The sequence below is a fragment of the Periplaneta americana genome, chromosome 17 (assembly GCF_040183065.1).
Source record: "Periplaneta americana isolate PAMFEO1 chromosome 17, P.americana_PAMFEO1_priV1, whole genome shotgun sequence".
In the NCBI taxonomy this organism is placed as follows: Eukaryota; Metazoa; Arthropoda; class Insecta; order Blattodea; family Blattidae; genus Periplaneta; species Periplaneta americana.
This window is the reverse complement of record NC_091133.1, coordinates 101655528-101675784: the sequence shown is the minus strand read 5'-3', so window position 1 is coordinate 101675784 and position 20257 is coordinate 101655528. Positions and strand designations below refer to the sequence as shown.

The 20257-nt window shown below is 35.4% G+C and overlaps 1 protein-coding gene across 4 annotated transcripts in view; it reads left to right on the top strand.

Annotated features, from left to right (window-relative positions):
• Positions 1-20257, top strand: part of spoon (A-kinase anchor protein spoonbill) — a 189430-nt gene that overhangs the window by 75691 nt on the left and 93482 nt on the right. Inside the window, exon 1 of one of the 4 annotated variants that reach the window (XM_069815970.1) lies at positions 19606-19744. The exons of the other annotated variants lie outside the window; for them this stretch is intronic. The gene's annotated coding sequence lies outside the window, so the exon portion shown is untranslated. Of the gene's footprint in view, positions 1-19605; positions 19745-20257 lie in introns of those variants that run through there. 4 annotated transcript variants of the gene reach the window in all.

Below are 20257 nucleotides of genomic sequence, written 5' to 3'. Positions count from 1 at the left end.
AGAGTTGTGTTGCATTCGTTTGTCTGCTCTAAAGATATACGTAAGGTGTTAACGAAATCCACACGACGATGATTTTTTACGAAAGCCTGCTTGTCCTTTCCTTAAACGCTTTTCAATACTTTTTTATTTTTATTTTTTCAGTGGTTTAGAATTACGTACAATACGTTGTACTGTATCTCTTCCTGTTTTGATAAATTGGTATTATTTCTTAGAGCAGTTTCAAGTACATTTATTATTACGAACTTGAAAACCTATTCTACACTGAATTTAAGTAATAGGCTATAGTGTATTTAAAAACTGAAATATATCATTTTCTGTTAGCACTTCACAAAAATATTAAGAACTTAAAATCCATAAAGTATGTATAAATTGCTTCAATTTTCCGTATTGTAAAAATGCCGTACAATTGTTCGTGTTTGAGTATCTTAATTAACAAGTTACAAAATACGAAAACGATTTTTAAAAAAGTCTGACCAATTTCTCATATGTTACCGTTGTATTTTTCATCTTTTTCTTCTCCATTCACATTTTAGGTAGTGCAACTGTTCGGATTTTGATTATTAGAAGAGAAAAATTCGTTCCGGCGCCGGGGATGGAACCCGGGTCCTTGGTTCTACGTACCAAGCACTCTAATCACTGAGCTACGCCAAAGTTGAATCCGCAGCACCGGATCGAATCCCTCTCCTCCAGATAAATTCTGTAGGACGAAAAAATTAATCTTTACAAGGAACCGGGTTCGATCCCCGGCGCCGGAGCGAATTTTTCTCCTTTAATAATCATTGTTACCATAACAGATAAATTCTGTAGAACCAAAAATTGTTCTTTACGTAGATTCTTCCGATCTTACTAGTCAAATTCATTGTCGTTTTATATTTATATTTCTTTTTGGTTTGTAATTAGATATTTATTTAGACAGTCCGATTTTTCTTCTTTTTTTTGCCTATCATCTACATGAAATTTCCAGTCATTTCAATATTCCTATATTTTTTCAGCAATAGCATAAATATTTAGTTCAAGTCGATCATCTTCCTTTCTTATGTAATCCTCTTAAATACAGCCCTTGGCATATCATTGAAATCTAATTTCGGATGGATAAATTTTATTCATATCTTTTCATGCAAGCATCCAGTTTTCGGATCCAAACAGCGGTGGAATTACCATTACTTCGTAACATTTCTTAAATGTTTTCCTTCTTAAATTTTTTAAAATTAATTTTTCTTCAACTTTTCCTAGCCTAACGATCAATATATTTACCAAAAGGAGCACTCTTCACAATTTTCCCATCTCCGTCTCGAAAAATAGGGCACCACCTGTGTATACCTGACGTGTGCTTGGCCGTCCGCCATCGTGAGCGTTCCTCGTGGTTTGTCCAAAGTTTGGTAGGTGGCAGTGGTGGTGGATTACAGACAATTTATAGATCTTCTAAATAGACACCGGAGGATTTCACTCCTGACGAGGATGTGACTACACATGTAGATATTTGTGAGATGCAACACACCATCAGAGTCGTAGTATACAGATTTGATGGCTGGAGAGGAATGCATAGTGCTAAGGTTGGTGGAGCCGGCTGAGCCAAGCAGGACAATCGGCACGGAACTCCACCGATGGACAGGAAGCCTCCTTTAGCTGAAGTGCCCGCCCGGTAGGGACAGGTAGGCTACTTCTAAATAAAATTGTTGGTTTTAAATTGCAAAGGAAACGTATTTACTCCAAAACTGAACAAATTTTTAGTTCCAACAAACTTGTTGGTGACAGTAGGACTCGTAACCGATTCCAGAATACGTGATCTAGCAACGCGACTTCTGTTAGCGTCGTCAGTTAACTATGACTGAACGTATTATATCGATATGTTAATTAGAACATTACTGTGCATAGGGGTTAACGCTTCATGAATTTGCATCCTTCCTCGACATATGTAAATCTGGACTAGATTTCTCAAACCTATCCACCTGATTGAAAGGGACATGCTGGAGTGATAACCTAGATTAGTTTGCTGACGTTGGACTGATTACACTTTTGTATAATATAAGGTTATTCAAAAGTAAGTTCCCATTTTGCACATATCAGCAGTTTGGCTGTTTAGAAGGTCTGGTTTTTTTTATCGATGCGTGTTTCGTTGCTATGGTAACTGTGTCACGCTTGTATAAACAATAATTGTTGTTCAGAATACATACGGCAATTTTAGGAGAGTAATTTTAATAATTTTTACAATGGTTTTACCATTACTAGTTCGAATTGGCCTCCTCCAGTGCTATTGCGAATCCAATAGACAATATGCATGTGCATTGAGAAGATACCGAACGTTACATGGATTGAGAAATGGACAGATGAGGCACATTTCGAATTGAACGGAAGTGTTAACACTCATAATTGCATGATATAGGTAGAAGATAATCCGAACACAATTATACAGCAAGGATTACATGATATCAAGGTTACTGTCTGGTGTGGTTTTACGTCACATTTCATAATAGGACCGTATTTCTACGAAGAAATTGAAAATGGACAAACAAAAACAGTGACGGCAACTGGGCAGCGATATTTTCAAATGTTGCAAGACTTTGCAGTACCAGCGTTACAGAATCATGAAATCGAAAACATGCAAGACGGCGCTCCACCTCACATACACAGTAATGTAAAAACACTATTGCGCAACACATTTGGTGATCGTGTAATTAGTAGGCATTTTCCGAACAGTTGGCCTTCTAGGTCACCAGACATAAATTCAACTGACTACTGGTTATGGGGTTATCTAAAAGAAAAGGTATTTCTTAATACTGTAGACCTACTACACGTGAGGAACTGAAACAATCAATATCGGATGTCATTGAAAACATCCCTAGGGATGTGCTTAATAATGCCGTTTATAGCATAGAAGAAAGACTATTTCTTATTGAACAACACGGTGGTGGTCATATTTAATATTTTCTTATTTTAATAAAATCCCATTTATTTACGAACAAATTAGTGTTTTTATTTTTGTGGAATCTAAAAATTTGACAAACATTACCGTTTTAAAATGGGAACTTAATTTTTAATAACCTTATATATTAATGACAGAAAGTACCAGAATTGAATTATGTCCACAGATAGCTGTCATGGTCTGATTCAAGTTACATGCAGTTGTGATCCTCAACCATACATATGCATTTCCGTTGTAGTTGTTTAATGCAGACTGAAATGCTCTCTCGCTCAGGTTCTTTCTACTCGACGTCCAACGGGAATGTAATTCACGAAATTCTAAGTCTATGCAAATTGCACACAACTTCACTTTCGTCGTAGTCTGTTCATTAGATATCGGAGACGACTCGTGTTAGCGGTTTTTCGCTGTTATGTTAGGACGTAAAAACAAATATGAAGATGTTGTAGAAGAAATGAGCCACTATTTATGTGTTCTTTATTTGAAAATCTTGTCACTGTGTACTTAACCTTAATTTTCGGCGTTTAAGACGCACCCCCTTTTCTTTGTACATATTTTTGAGGGGAAAAAACTTTACCACTGAACATTATAATGAATTTACTATATCTATTTCAAATATTCACAACGCAGAACTGCACGAATTGTATTCTTCACTTGACATAATTAGGAAAATTAAATCCAGACGTTTGATATGGGCGAATCCAGAAATGTATATAGAGTGTTAGTTGGAAGGCCGGATTGAAAAAGACCTTTGGGGAGGCAGAGACGTAGATGGGAGGATAATATTAAAATGGAGTTTAAGGAGGTGGGATGTGATGATAGAGACTGGATCAATTTTGCACAGGATAGGGACAGATTGCGGGCTTATATGAGGGCGGCAATGAACCTGCTGGTTTCTTAAAAAGCCATTTGTACAGCTCATGATTTTGTCAAGTCACTCCCTCACTCTTCCTACAGAGCTGCGCACGAGATCAGATGAGTCTACTTACGAATTATAGGGGAATGAGTTAGTTTTTGCCTTGAACTCGATAGACATACGCCCGACCTTCCTTTCTACTCCTACCCCTTCACAGAAACGTTGTTCCCGTACTCCACATCGCGAGTGTCTTGACAAAATGCGTGAGCAGTAAGTATTTCAAATATGAAGTAGTACGTAGTAGTACTTCCATCAAATACCTAGAGGAACTTCGGCTATTATGGAATACCATTTAATTTACAAAAAGTGCAGTCGTGGATAGTCAGAGGGCTCTTCACCAAAACTATTATCATTGATTTCTGGTGGATTATACGAGAAAGCAGAAATATTTTCTCCCTACTTACTTTTCTCTGCCATTCTAACCTCTCCATTGCTGCAGTATCATATTATGTCACTGATTAGTAGTAGCCGGTTATATTAGTAGTTATATTACCGGTTCTTCTGTATGGTTGTGAAACTTGGACTCTCACTCTGAGAGAGGAACATAGGTTAAGGGTGTTTGAGAATAAGATGCTTAGGAAAATATTTGGGGCTAAGCGGGATGAAATTACAGGAGAATGGAGAAAGTTACACAACACAGAACTGCACGCATTGTATTCTTCACCTGACATAATTAGGAACATTAAATCCAGACGTTTGAGATGGGCAGGGCATGTAGCACGCATGGGCGAATCCAGAAATGCATATAGAGTGTTAGTTGGGAGACCGGAGGGAAAAAGACCTTTAGGGAGGCCGAGGCGTAGATGGGAGGATAATATTAAAATGGATTTGAGGGAGGTGGGATATGATGATAGAGATTGGATTAATCTTGCACAGGATAGGGACCGCTGGCGGGCTTATGTGAGGGCGGCAATGAACCTTCGGATTCCTTAAAAGCCATTTGTAAGTAAGTAAGTAAGATTAGTAGTAGCCTACGAACTTTCAAAGGGTCGTTAAATAATTACTATATTAGGTTCGTTCCAACAAACGGTTCATGGATCAGTTCATGTACGGTTCCTGTACCATCTTATGCACATGCGCTAGTTGAGCATCTGCTATGGGATTGAAACTGGACTGGACGCTGTTGGAACGCTTTCACGGATCGTTATGTACTAAATCCAGAGATGCTATAACTGTGATCATCATTGCTAAGAACGGGATGCTTATTATCAGGGAAAGGATTTATATGTAAATACATATTTACTTATAAAGCTAATATAATTTATATTTTGCATTATCTTTATGTTTCACAATGTGTAGGGTTGAAAAATCCTACTTTTATTTTCCATATTTTTCCATATTTTAGAGTTTAGTACATATTTTCGTTAATTTCCATATATTTTCCATATTTCATATAAAACAGTCCATATTATATTAGGTTTAACAATAAAACAAAACAAAATTCCATTAACTTTTAAAAATACATTTCAACAATAGAGATTTAAACACATGTTCAGTAATCCCTTTAACATCAGAGTTATTTGAAAATTAGCAGTCCTATCAACAATGGGAAAGTAAGTTACAAAACTGTATTAATTTAATTTAAAATTTTTAACAGACTTCAGTTGTGCAGCTCAACAGTTAAATGCCAGTCAGAGTACACATAGGTTCAGTTTTGTAAATCATACTATAAAGACGGTAAATATGCCAAAAGTACGTCATTCAGTCAATTTAAAATCAAAACTAACAAGTTACATTTCAGAATTTAAAGAAGATGGTTTATCAACTGACAATAAAATATTATTTTGTAATTTGTGTCAGTGTGCAGTATCATCTACACAAAAGTTCCTGGTGCAACAACACATTACAACTAGTAAACATCAGGCCAACAAACAACTAAATTCCAAGCAGAGACAATTGTTTTTAACACAACCAACAACATCGAATGTAAGATCTGAGTTTAACATCGACCTGTGCCGTTCTCTCATCTCTGCTGATATTCCTCTCTACAAACTAAAGAATAAGGTCTTCAGGGAATTCCTTGAAAAATATACTCAACATACAATCCCGGATGAGTCAACACTTAGGAAGACGTATGCTCCATCCATCTACGATGAGACAATACAGAAGATAAGAGATGAAATTAAAGATAGTTCAATTTGGGTTTCCATTGATGAGACTCCCGACAAAGAAGGTAGACTTGTTGGTAATGTAGTTATCGGTTTGTTAAGTGAACAATATTCTGAACGAATTCTTTTACATTGTGATGTTCTAGAAAAGTGCAATAACAAAACTATAGTTAAACTGTTCAACGAAGCTATGGGTATCCTGTGGCCAAAGGGTATTATGTACGATAATGTGTTATTCTTTATTAGCGATGCTGCCCCTTATATGGTCAAAGCTGGACAAGCATTATCTGTTGTATATCCTAAATTGACTCATTTTACTTGTGTGGCGCATGCATTTCATCGTGTGGCAGAAGTGGTCAGAGACAATTTCCCTAAAGTAGATTTGTTGATTTCATCAGTGAAAAAAGTATTTCTCAAAGCTCCCAGTAGAGTTAACGTGTTGAAAGAAATGTACCCTGAAATTCCATTGCCACCAAAGCCAATTTTAACTAGATGGGGTACATGGCTAGAAGCAGTTGAATATTATGCCGAACATATAGACTCTATTAACAATGTTCTCCTTGCATTGGACTCTGAAGATGCAGTCTCAATTGATACTGCGAAAACAGTTACCTGTGACATAAGTGTGAAGAATGACTTAGCTCACATTCAGCATACATTTTCATGCATCATAAAAACGCTCAAAAGTCTCCAAAATAGGCACCTTTCACTATCTGAAAGTTTTGAAATTATAAATAGTACTGTGGAACAACTGAATCGTGGTAGAGGTAAAGTTGCAGATGCAGTAAGAGCTAAGGTGGACACTGTACTTTCAAAAAACCCTGGATATGAAGAACTACAAAAGGTTGTTGCTGTGATGAGTGGTGAATCAACAGTGAAGATTAACTTGGACTTATCCCCAGCAGACATTGTGAAATTGAATTATGTACCAGTTACTTCTTGTGACGTCGAACGCTCTTTTAGTCAGTATAAATCTATCCTCAGAGACAATAGAAGAAGATTCACTTTTCAGCACTTGAAAGAAATGTTTGTAACCTATTGTTATGGTAACAGACAATAAAAATTGTGTTTTGTTGAAACTACATTGGAAGATAAGGTACGTCCATTATATTTTTTGTTTAGTTTGATTAAAATGTACCAATATTTAACGTACATAGTCATTTTTTTATAATTTTAAGTCCATATTTAATTCCATATTTTGGTAAAAATCCATATTTAATTCCATATTTTGGTAAAAATAACTACATATATATTTACATATTTCATATATTTTTAGTCCATATAAATCCGTTCCCTGCTTATTATTATCATCGTTTCGCAGCTAATTCTAATTGCAGAAAATAGAATTTCGATCATTTTCTATAAAAAGATGACAAAAAATATGGAAGGCAAGAATTCCGCTAATTCAGTGTCGTGTACTGGGGGACTCTCATCTAAAAATAGTTCTTTTTTTTAGTTATTAATGTATGTACGTTATTTATTACACTTTTAATCAAAGCTGCATGTTGAAGTTGTAATTAACTATTTCAATACCCAAATAATTTCCATTCCCTTTCTTTTTGGCGAAAATTTAAATTAAATCTCTAGTTTTATTATTCGTCTGTATTGTCACTTTTCATCTTTAACCACATTGATGTGAACAGTCGATCATGTCTTTCTTCAGTATCCAGGAGACGTTGGTGAGCTTATGCGCATGCGCGTCTTGCGTACTCTTCCGTATTGTCGCACCATCGGATCTGCGCCCTTTCAGCGCTGTCGTCGTTCTTGGAAAAGTTAACGCCTCTACTTACCCCATTCCAACCGTTTCTCTCCCACTACGTCAAACAGCAGGCCACGAACCTTGCCGAATAGGGATGTTGCCAAACTTCCGCCAAACAGTGTCATGTCTCTTGAATATTGCTTATAATAATGTAAGGTTAATTATAACTTATTCATAATTTAATTTAAGTAGGTCTAATGACGCTGATTGACTTACGATTGTTTGCAGATAATTATATTATTACAGTGGATATTTATTGGTTAAATTGAAATTACATCAGAAACATTATCGCTTTGCCAGCATTTTTTAACAGTATAATGTGGATGTATCCATGTTTCGTCTAAATACACAATCTACTTTCCTTCTCTGCGAAATTTCGCAATTTTTCTTAAATAATTGGCCCTCCATGCTACAATATCATTTCTTTCAATCAAAATACATCTTGTATTTCTACAGTGTTTAAATCTAAATCCCATGTCTCGAATCACTTTCCGTAGCGTTTCTCTCCCTCCATGGAAATTTATTGCTTCTCTCGCAACCTTCAATAATTTCTCCAATGTCGGAACTTCTTTCTGCATCGTATAAAATTCTTGTATCTTTCTTCTTAAAATACATCGCTCCATATCATCTACAAGAATTAAAGGTTCCCTTGGTCTGTTCTTCCCTGCTGACTCTAGCTTTTCATCTCCTGCACAGACTCCCTCTCTCCTGATTTTCTTTATTAGGCGCTCTGACCTGCCTATATAAATTACATAAAGTTGTATTATATTAGTATTAGTTAAGTAAGTAATTTTAATACGTAATCAATTGAAATAAAATAAGCCTCACATGTAATCGCAGCTGCTCTTTTCGTTGCCTGATTTATAGGAAACAGATATTGACCTGTTTGTTTCTTTTCATCGCAAAATGCTATTACGTACTTGCTGAATATTATTTCTTTCCCCACTCCGTACTACAGTATTCATGTTGAGTTGACAACATTGGACTGCAAGTACAAATAAACTGTCCCTCAAGAAGGCTCAAAATTGTGAGTAGTGGGAGAGAGAAAGAGAGAGGGATAGAAAAGAGAGAAATAAGAATACAGGGAGAGAAATGAATTACCGAGGCTGAAAAGGAATTAAGATTCAGTTCGCATATCTTACGGGGCCACAGATCCGATGGTGGGACTATACATGCCTCAATCTGCGGACTATTTCTGACCGTTCCGAACCCGTGTCAAAAACTTGTTGGAACGCCCGACTGCAGTACATGTTTCCGGTTCAGGACAGGTTCGGATTGTGTTGGAACGCTTTTTCTGTACTGCACATGCTCACGATGGTTACGGACGGTTCCTGACTGTTGTTGGAACGAATCTATTAGCTTATCTGATACATTGTCTGGTCTGCTGTAGGTTTTCATTTCAATGGCATTCAAATTACCTGATTATAGTGGGTTTGCTTCAGTTTTTATAGGAGGAAAATTTTACAGCCTATTTAACGACACATATATATTGTAAGTTGTGATTGTTGTGACGGAGGTAGGATGGTAAAATGTTTACACTTATCAATTACAGCCTATTTACTGTATGTATACAGAATGAACCATAAGTAACGTCATTAATAAGGAGCGGATTTCTATGTAATTAAATATTATTTTTGCGTGTGATAAAACACAATTAACAAAGTTAAAAATTCCGAACATGAGGTTTCAAGTTTAAAACTCGAATTTTATTTCACATAAAAACACATATTTTCACAAAAAATTATGTAAATACATATTTTCTATTATAAACACATAAATCTTGGAGTTTTTATTTTTACTTAAATAATTTTTTACAAGAACTTTTAAACATTTTAAAACTAAATCATTTATGTTACTCAGAAATACGTTAGTCTATCTTTTTAAGAATTCTTGGTTGCTTCGTGTTTCTAAGCGCTGTGTGGTGCATCCGTGATCCATTTTTGTAATAGTATCGCCACAAGTTCTGAGAACTGCTAGGCAGCATATCAGTGTTATTATTAGAGAATAAATTAACATGGACAAGAAGGAGAGCTCTTGCAACACATAATTAGGAATGTTTATTGTTGCTAAAAATGATTTCATTCCACGCTTTGTTTGTGAAACACGACAGATAAGAGCTCGGGTATGATCATTATTTAATTTAATCAAATCTCTCGCCTCTCGCCCATGTCCATCAAGTAAGGCAATGTATCTTGTGATTCCCTGTTATCGGGCTTCGTCAATCGATATCCTTCAAGATATACAGAAAGATAGTTATTTAAAAAACGATTTGGCTTTCCTATTAGCAAATCTAAGCTTTTTGTGTGACACCATAAAAAAAAAACTCGAAACATCCAAAAACCTGTTGTCTGAAACAGGGAGGTGCTGTGGAAATTAAACTAGACTCGCTACCAGGTTCAGAAGTATACAAGTACTAAGGGACAAATTCTAGAATGTGTTTGGGAAAAACAGTGGATATAAAAAAATGTGTAAAGTTGCTCAAGTATTGGAGGGTGTGCCTGTAGGTGAAATTGACGGTGTTTGTGTTTGTGACATTCCTCTTTTTTTAAATATGCACGTCTGACGTCCTGTGATGTGGAAAGATCGTTTTCACAGTATAAGTCATTTTTCAGAGATAATCGGCATGCATTTGTGATGGAGAATTTGGAAATGACCGTTGTTGTTCACTGCAATTCTCGGCCAACTACTAGCACTCAAGTGTGGTTGGTGAGTACATAGTAACATTTTTTTTTTTCAAGCTAAGTAAGGTATTTTTGTCATATTAAAAAAATATTTTTTTGTTTTTAGCAAATATTTTTGTACTTTTTCCTACATAAAAAATAAATATATTTAAATTTTTTAGCACATAAAAATCCGCTCCTTAGTCATTAATATCAGGAGGTTATTCTGTGAGATATTTATAACAGAAAAGTTTAATACAATTTTGCTCGTTTTTGCTTTCTTTTCGAGATGAAAATTGTTTTATAAGAAACATTTTATTGCGTGTTTTGGGAAGGCCATTGATTTAATTCCCAATATGCTCAGTCAATTTAAGAGAGCAGTGTATTATGATAATAAATGGTTGAAATAATTTTAGTTCTATCCTTTTATACATGAAGAAATTTGCTCCGAACAAATGTAACATACGATTCACTCTATATCTTGAGGCAGGAAAGCAGGAAAATTGTATCTTTAAAGCACATCACCTTGGTGAATATATCTTTTTACAGAAAGATAGATTGTACTTAGGGGAAATTAAAGCCGCTTTCCTCGTCTGTATTGTAGTATTCCCGCTGAAGCAGTTTCTTATCCTTTGGACCAGGAATAGGTCTCCGAAAGTAGAAGTCGCTAAATTGCTGCTCTGGATTTACAGAGAAGCTTCGTTGAGTTCTGGAACGAACGTACTGGATCATCTTTTCTTGTCTTTTTCTGCTGAATTTTAATCCTCTTCGCGGACAATTTCTGTTATTTCAGATCGGTAAGATGTTCTTGGGAGGACATTCTACCATATTCGGTTAAAGCGATTTACCCTGTTCATACACTAACAACTAGAGGACAATTTAAGTCTGGAACTAGCCTGAAATATGAAAATTTTCATTCCCTTGTTCTTCTTTTCGAAGTTCTTCACATCTCTACACCTAACTACCTTGCCTCCCGCTTCAATTAACTATCATCGTATCACAGTCTCGACACATGCACTCAAAATAGCCGCATCCTAGCCATACCAATACAGAAAACATCAGCGTGTTCAAAATCATTCACTATCTCGCAATGGAACCTGTGGAATACTCTATCCAGTACATCAGAGACTGTTGGAATTTAATAGTATTGAGAAACAAACTTAGTAAACTTTGAGTAGAGTACAATGCAGTAAACCTATTATTTTAACTTTATTGTAAATGTTTAGAAACTGTTAATGTTTTGTTTCCTTGAAATTTGTACAGTCAATTACTTATTTTGAGATGTTTAGTCATTTTCTTTAATCAGAAAAAATATTAGACAATTAATATAGGCCAATTATATTAGTACTCTTTGTGCGTATTGTGATATTTTTGTACTTGTACTTTTTTCTTCCCCTCTTTTTGCATTTGTTTTTATTTATTTTTCTTCTTCTCTCCCCATATTTCTCAATATTTTTATTCTGGTGGTGCGGTAGAGAAGACCTTGATGGCCTTAACTCCACCGGATTAAATCAATAAGTAAATGAATAAATTAATAAGCAAGTGAATTAATAAATTAATAAGTAAGTGAATGAATAAATTATTAAGTAAGTGAATGAATAAATTATTAAGTAAGTGAATGAATAAATTAATAAGCAAGTGAATGAATAAATTAATAAGCAAGTGAATAAATAAATAAGTAAATAAAATACATTTCATTTAATTATAATTACTTGAAATCGCCTCTGTCAGTTTGTCATAGAACAGAACTGGACATCGGGAGCGGAACCAGACTCTAAACGGGGATGCTTAATATTCATCCGTCACTGAATCAACGCTGCGCGGTGTTCGGCGGGGAAGAAAGGGGATGAAGAGAAATCATATGGCTCCCCGTGAGAGAGTAGAATCCGCTCTTACTGCCCAGCCCTGTCATAGAATAATCGCACCTGCTTGTTCTTACATGGGTTGTCTAATAAATAACATTTTATAAAGATATTTCATTTCGTTTAAGTGTAAACTTTACAAAATATTTAAAGTTATAATTTATGTTTGCATTTGAGTCGTCTTTCAGCCAGTGCTTGATTCCGTATCTGTGCCGAATTCCGTCTTTTGATACAAAAACTCCAGAGCCTTCGTTTCGAGTTAATATTTTTAAATTTCGTCCACGAAGACAGTGCCCCATGGCTCAAAGCGGATTATAATTAACAGCGCACCTTATAAATGCTGGACCTTGAAACAGCTGAATTTCATCTAGGTCTTGGATTTTATGCTTGGTTGCTCTGGCGCAATGGGTTTGATCTGTTGCGTTGGGAACCGCTTTCGATTAACTAATGCCGGGTATTTTTGGGTCAAAACTGCGTAATATCGCTCGTCCTGTCCAAAAATAAAGCTCAGCTTTTAACACCAAGTCCATTTGAAACCATTTCCACACTGTGCAGCTCTGCAGTCAAATAATGCGATCTAGTTGAGCTACTCCTGTATGTTTTGCTGAGGCTTAATGTGACGGTATTTAGCATCTTCTGAGGCTCAATTACGTTTGACAATCTGCGAGCAGCATTTGATAGATTTCTTTCTTCAAAACACTGCACTACTGCTAATCTGTCATACAGAAGGTCATCCTGAGTTGTGGATCTTCAATACCTTTATCGTAGAAACGTTTGTATCTTCATTGGACAGTTCATTCATCACACTTTCGTTCTCTACTTAATTTTTGGAGTCGTGGGAGCTACTCTATAGGGCCTACCTATCTTTTTTCGTTAATGACGTCTCTATCTCTATATCTTCGTCGTCTCTGTCTTTACGTAAAAACATTTCGTCTGGAGATTAATGAATCTTACATTTATAGTGTAATTTGTCTTCATCGATAACTGGAAAATCTAGCTGGGCCTTGTACAAAAAGAAAATTATAACTCTTAATTTTTGGTGTGTGTTATTCACAGAATTACAGGCCTATCTTTATAACCAACTATATTTTTTTAATTTCATTTATTTTAAGAATGTAACATTGCAGGTTTTAAGGACAAGTTTATTTTTACGTCTTACTCATGCACAATTTTTTCTGACAATATTATTAAAAAATAAATGTGACTCAGTATTTCAGTGTATCGGACAAGAATTTGTCGCTTTGGTTTTTTGTCGCTAAATTTAATTTCATAGTATTTTGTGAAAAACAGTGAGCAACAAACCTGAAGTTTTTAATAATGAGATTAATAAAAAAACTGTGCAGATATGCCTGAGTCCTCTTCTGGTTCAGGTATAGACAAATAAATAAACAAATGACTTTTTCGTGAGAATAAATCTTAACTCAGCAGTCAGAAATGTAGTAAAGATTAGATATGCATGAACATGAATAGATGAAATAAGCCTTTGCGCATCTTTAAACATACATTGTCAATGCTCGTACCTAAATCTAGCGGAGCAATGGAGTGCTGACGTTTGTATACCATTTAAATGATACCACAATTATGTCGGAGAAGCGTGAGTGGCTGACGGTTCATGAAAAAATAACAAAAATAAGATAAAGCAACAAAACCTGACTCCACTCCGAACATGAAATTTTGCTTCCAAATCACCATTCTAAATTCTACACACTACTGTTTCATCACCATGCTCTGTATGTATGTATGTATGTATGTATGTATGTATGATAGGTGAAATTTAGGAAATTAACATGTACTTTGCTTGAAAAATGTTAATGTTCGTAAATAGCCTGCATGGAAGTTTATGTTGGCAAGAAAAATATAATGCAATATAATCAACAGAAAGCTTACAAGTTATTGTTATGAAGGTGACTCGTAATTTATCATAGCCTACTTTTACGCGTTTCACAGTATGTAGTTCTGTTATCGTGTTGCGCGGTTATTGACATTTTGTAGTTTATTTTATTGAACTGATAGAATGCACTTTTGCTGTCTGCAGTACAAACAGAAAACATTGTTTATAGCTCCAAAATTAAGGCATTTGGCTTGATTTATGAATTGTATGGTTTAAGTGGATATATGTCATTAGTTCACAAATTTACTTAAAGGAACTGTACGTGTAGAGTAATAATTTGTAATGTGGCTTGTCATATTTACGATAGTCTGCATTTAAATAACATGAAATATGTATTTGACTTTTTTTTTTTTTTTTGGCTCACTCATGTGTAACAAATGTTATGGCCGGGCATGTTAATGCTATAGGGTTGTTCAAAAGTTAGGAAAGATTTTGTTTTCACATAAACTTATGTTTCAATTGTTTTACTATCGTTTTAGTCTTCTTCTTCTGCTACTTCTTAATATGGCTCTGGAGTGTTGGATCTAAGTTAAATGGCCTGCCATCTCTTCAGCAGTCTTTTGGCTGGTGTGTCATTTCGGTTTTTGTTTTGGGGTGTGGCAAGAATTTTTTTACGAAGACCTTATAAGGTATATCGTGTGGCGTACTCCCTTCCTATTTCATCTGAAATTAACTATTTTCCATACTGTAAACTGAGGTAAACTTGATCTCTGGGGTAAACATGACCATCAAAAAAGGACTCGCTTTAAACCGTGGTGTCAGATCCACTGAACTTATTTTTAAAGTTCATTATTTTTCTCCATTTCTTAAGTATTTTTCTATTATTTAAAGTCACAAATAGGGCTGATATGGTTTAATTGTTGTTTTTTGTTTTATGGTCACATTTACCCCACTTTACAGTAAATTTCCAGTTTCGATTTATACGATGCGTAATACAATTTATTTGCATTTGCTGTTCATGTAATGTAGGTACGAACCAATGAACACATAATTTTGCTAAGAAAAAAATGTTAATTTCGATTAAATAAAACTTTAACAGTAGGTATCAACCACTAATGTAAGAAAGGGTAACGTCGTGGTTTCATTTGAACTCATCTTTTATATCTTAAAAGCGTTTATAAAAGTGGAATATTTTAATGTTGTAGACCATTCGGTATCTCGTGAAACCCACTTGCGCGTAAGGGGATAGAAGTGGACTGGGAAGCTTCCCTCCCTCGCTACACTACCACTTGCAGGTAGCTAGCTCGCAGGTAGCTACCCCCACCATATGGTTCTTACTACAAGCTACGGCGCACACAAGCATTTGGTTTCACGAGATAACGAATGACCTATACAAGTAAAGTTCGCACTTTTTAGCAGTACTGCTCGGTTATTAATATATTTCATTATTAAATTCGGGGGGGGGGGGTGTTACCACCACCAGGCTCCCCTAAATGACTTCTCGCCATTCTTGTTTATGTGTTGGTCCTATTTCTTTCGCCTGTTTATTACCCATAGTCCAATATATTGTATGTCACATATCTAATATATTTACTTCATTTGCCTAACCTTGATTTTCCTGTTATTTTTCTCATCTCTGAAATTTCCAGAAGTTGTTTTGTTTTAGTTGTATCTGCTCTTGTTTCAGCATGGTAATTAAGAATGGACTTAGCTACAGTTTTATAAATCCTGATTTGACTTAAGTCCTTAGATACTCTAAAATTAATAGTTCTGTTCATCATCCAAGAGTGTTCACATTGATCCCACAGTAACAGATAACGTGCCGAGTATTGTAAACTGTGATTTGTAGAGAATTCATTCGAAGTGGTTGGAATTGCTTTACCATGCCGCTAGAAATCTGTGTCAAGGAACATAGAAAATCGAAAGTATATATTATATATAAGAATCTAGCAACAGGACGAGTCGAAATCTAAAGTTTGAAAATCGAAGTGGAGCCAGTTTATCTGGATCTGATGGTATTATTACGAAAGTTGCCACAGAACCTGTAAAAATTGCCAGTAGCAATCAAACATTTCAGAAATTGAAAACATTGTGTTACACCGATCTCCGGATTTAGCGCCTATTATGTATTAACGTTTTGGAGGAAAATCTACATTTTTTAACCAACCTTTTTAAGATATTTATCAGACAACATATGAAAGTAGACTAACATAACCATATATCAGAAACTTCAATTTCACCTTTTGATTCCTTAAAAAAAACAATTAATTAAAAATTATTCTATTTCTTCAAAATGCCATATATTTTCTAAAAATTACTCAATTTTGAAATTTCTTTCACTGAGTTATTGCTGTTTATGCGTACAATGCTCTGTACAAGGATTTTGCAGCTAACATTATTACAAAGAAATTTTTAGTAAAAAAACGCCATTTCAAACGTTAATACATACCTTAACATTAGCTTATATCTGGGATTAAAAAGTGAAGGGGGTCCGGAAAGGTGAAAAATCTTAAAATTTTCAATTTTTCTTTTAATTCATAATCTACAGAATTTTCAGTTTCCAATTATGTGCTCAAGTTGAAGATAAGGATGCTGACAACACATCATATAATGCTGGAGTGCATTGACAAACTTTGAAGCCCGTTTCCCTTAAGTTGTATATTTTTGATATAAAGTTTTCTTTTTCTCGGGATCTATTTGTCTGAATTGGTTCAAACTTACAGACAGAATTATTGATGCCTTGGAAATATTTAAACATTTTATTTTTTGCATTTAAAACAAGTTAGTCATACAAACATCGAAACATGTTGTAAAAATGTCCACTTTCTGAAAAAAAAAATTTTGGAAATAACTAATATTTTTTTAAATTCCTGTGTTAAAACAATCAGAAACGTACATTTAACGGCAAAAATAATGGGCCGCCGACAATTTCTAAGTTCCAGAGACGTAACATTGCGCATGCTCGTCTCGTCAAAGCCGTAGTTTACCAGGTAACACATAATTAAACTATTTAAATTTGCTGTATTTTGTTTAAGAGTCTAAAATATGTTATAAAATAGAACTTTTGTATCAACCCAAATGATAAAACGAATTCAGCTTATCACACTTACGAGGGTTGACTTTCATATGTAAAACGAATATCTTGTTTAACATTTAAAGTGTTCAGAGAAATTTCGATACATTATAATGATACGATTGACTTTTGAGAAAGATATAATGCGTAGCTTATATAATCATGATAGAAGTCAGCTTATCAGACTTAGGAGAATTGACTTCAGTATACAAAATGAATATCTTGTTTCACAGTTGATGTGTTTGGAGATACAGTAGAACTTGGTTATAACGACATCCAAGGGACCTTGAAAATTATGTTGTTATAAACGAGTGTCGTAGTAACCGAGATTCATATTATCAGTCTAGTGAGGTGGAAAATGGAATATAATAAACATAATTAGGCTTATTTTAGATTTATGTATTCACTTTTAAGCATAGCACGAACACAATAAAATACACGTACAATTATAAATACAGTATCCTGTATTAAAACAGTTTGTTCATTACTCACCAAACTACTTTACTGAGGAGTGAGTAATCAGTCATTTTACTTTGTTGTCTCCCACTTGCCCAATACACACTTTATAAATTAAATTCTATGTTCATTATTTCAGTTGCAATTTCACTGCTCCATCTCCTAGCTTCATACTCCCTCCTCTAGCTTCATAGAAATGTTCACAATTCTAATAGCTTCTAAAGTATCACTCACTTCTTTGTTAAAATTCTTGCACTTAGTGAAATCTTTCTGTCGAAACTGACCCCATGCAGATACCATTAATACCGCATGAATTCGGGCAGGTTACAATGGGGTGGGGAAGCTGCCTGCATTCCAGAGATCTATGATAGAAGGGAACGGTAAAGGATTTGCCAGATTTCAGCAAAATACTTTGGTTCTTAGAAAATTGTATTCCAAACTGAGGTTGAAAATGACGTTATATGCGAGGTTGAAAATGACGTTATATGCGAGGAAGACGCATATGCGTTTGTCGTATTAAGCAAGGTAGGAAAGCATGTCTTATGGGGAATTAGTTGGGACCACAGAATATTTGACGTTATAGGCGAGGTGTCGCACAAAACGAGGTCGCTATAACAAGACATAGTGCAGATTGGAGACAGGAGGTTACAAATCGTTAACTCGTACAAGTACCTTGGGGTGACTTTCCAAACTTCTGGAACAACGTTCAACATGCATGTCAAACAAAAGGCGATCTCGGCAATTAGAGCAATGAATGACGTAAAGCACATACAGTCTCTCACCCTTGACACGGCGATGAAAATATTTAAGGCAAAAATAGTACCCATACTGACGTATGGAATACATATAATATGGGAGCGCCTGAAAAAGAGAGACCTCAAAATCTGGGAGAACGTCAAGGCAACCTACTTAAAGAAGGTGCTCGGTGTGTCGAAATACACACCGTCCAGACTCACATACCTGCTCACCAGAGAACCCTACCTGATGGAAGATCTACGACACTCCCTGCTGCTGCCAACTACGGAGGCCTACGAGAATCTACTAATCGAGATCCTGCAGAAGAGGAAGGAAGTAGAAGAGGAATTTTACACCACCAGTGCCATGACCAACAGAAGCTGGGAAGGAGCTAATCAGCAAATGAGGAACGTTGTTACCAGACTGGCGGTACACGGATTCCACCATAAAGTGTGCGCCATAGATAGGTTCCATGAAGTATCTGAAAACTGCATATGCAAACTGTGTGGTGAAAAATGTGGCAAATATCATGTTCTGAACTGCAAGAAGAATGCCAAAACCGTGACTGAACTCAGTATAGACTAACTATTCTGCACACTTGTGCGCATTTCCTATTATTATTATTATTATTATTATTATTATTATTATTATTATTATTATTATTATTATTATTATTATTATAACAAAGTTCTACTGTATTTCGATACTAGTGGTACGATTTACATGTGAGAAAGTTATATTTTGTTTCACAGTTAATACGTTCTGAGAAATATCAAATAGAATAGAATTATTTATCTGTTACAATTTGTTTGAAATATTAAATCAATCAGAATGAAGAGTTACAATTACTGCGTAAAACTGACGTTGAAGGTTATTTAATTGCAAAGCAGTCCAGTCCATGAATGACGTCCCTCGCTGTGTGTTCCTCCTCCACCTCCACAGTAGCTCTGGTTGCTGGGCAGGTAACTCGTGACGGCCTGTAGGCAGAGCGTTGAGAAAAAGAGGCTCATGAACTCGTCGTACTCGGAACCGGTCCCGTGCCGCTCCGACGTTGATGCAGTCCGATACTTGCTCTCATTTCTTCGACCCGGCTTATTGTTTTGCTTTCTTTGCTGCGAGGGTGTAGCCACCGTGGACTCCAGGTACAGTGGTGGCCATAATAACACAGTACCGACGACGTAGATGCAGTTAGCACGTTGGGTAAGCTAGTAGATCACCTTGGACCCCATTTCTGGGCCATGGACTTTACAAAGTGGAATTGACGTGGCCAGTAGTTAATCTACATATCTCGAGGGTGCAAGACTCAAATGTGATGTTGTGATTAGTAAAAATGTGAACAGTTATGTCACGCGCGGTCAGGCAGTGTTGTGATGCAAGAAGTCATTTAGGAATTTGAGAAGAAAGAAGTGATCGAATTGTTAAAGGTAAGATGTTACACATTGCTGCAATTTGATACAGGAAATGTCTTTTGTACAGTCTCCGCAAACTTCGAATTACTGTTCCGTTAGGAGAGAGCGAGAAATTCCTGTTGTAATGAACTGTACATTGAAATAGTCTATATTAGAGCCTATAATAATAATTCGTTAAGTTAAAAACGTTTGCATTTATTCTCTCCACACCTTTTTACACTTAATATAAAACACTTTGTAACGCAGGGCTAGGGTTTTGATGATCCATAAATTATATTTAAAATGCTATAAATAAACATCTACGACCTAAAAATTATTTTAAAATGCCCTAAAAATTAAAAAATAGATCTGAAAATAGACTTATACTGTAAATTTGGCATAGTAGGAAAATAAAATTTGTTAAACTGTTTAATATTTATTGATTTTATTTATTTATTTATTTATTTATTTATTTAACCTGGTAGAGTTAAGGCCATCATGCCTTCTCTTCCCCTCTACCAGGGGATTACGACTACAATATTAAGAATA